Genomic DNA, 826 nt, shown 5'->3' on the forward strand with positions numbered 1-826 from the left:
AGGAGGAGGCAGAAATCTTTAATAAATAAATAAATTAATTAATTAAAAAAATAGTGGATATTTGTCAATGGGCAGAGAGTTTCAATTACCCAGGCAAATTATTTTTTCAGTACCTAATAATTACCATGTAGAATCTGTCAATAATTCTATATTGTAAACTTAGCATAGGAGGAAAAGGAGAAAAAGGAGGCCAGGTGGAGGTTGTACCGCCCAAAGGCACATTCCCCTAGTGGCTCAATGCCTTCAATGAAGTCACACCTCCCACATTTATGAACCCATAAATCTATCAATATATTGATGAGATCAGAGTCCTTCAGAACCAATCATTTTTTAAAAAATCTCATTTCTGGCCATTGCATTATGGGGGACCAAATTTCTAACACATGAGCCTTTCCAAGTTCAGAACATTACATTCTTCCACTAATCTTCAAGGCTCATGCTCACAATGTCACAAAGCCAAAAGCATTCAGTCCATCTTTAAATCTCAATAATCTGAACAGTCTAAATTCTGCCCTGAGATTTAGGGCACCTCTTAGTTGAGAACTGTTGTAAGAGCCCACTTGTTGGTTCCTGACTGCCCATCAGCTCATCCCTGAAATAACTACACAGAAACTATATTATCTAAATCACTGCTTGGCCAATAACTTAAGGGTATTGCTATATAGCTCTTACATTTAGAATTAATCCATCTCCATTATTTTATATTTTACCACGAGGCTCTTGGTCTAGGGGCAAGATTCCAGCATGTCTGTCTCCAGCTGTGGCTCCATAGCTTCTTTTTACTCAGCCTTCCTTCTCCCAGCATTCAGTTTAGTTTTCCCCCCCA

The sequence above is a fragment of the Microtus ochrogaster genome, linkage group LG4 (genome assembly GCF_000317375.1).
Source record: "Microtus ochrogaster isolate Prairie Vole_2 linkage group LG4, MicOch1.0, whole genome shotgun sequence".
NCBI classification, from domain to species: domain Eukaryota; kingdom Metazoa; phylum Chordata; class Mammalia; order Rodentia; family Cricetidae; genus Microtus; species Microtus ochrogaster.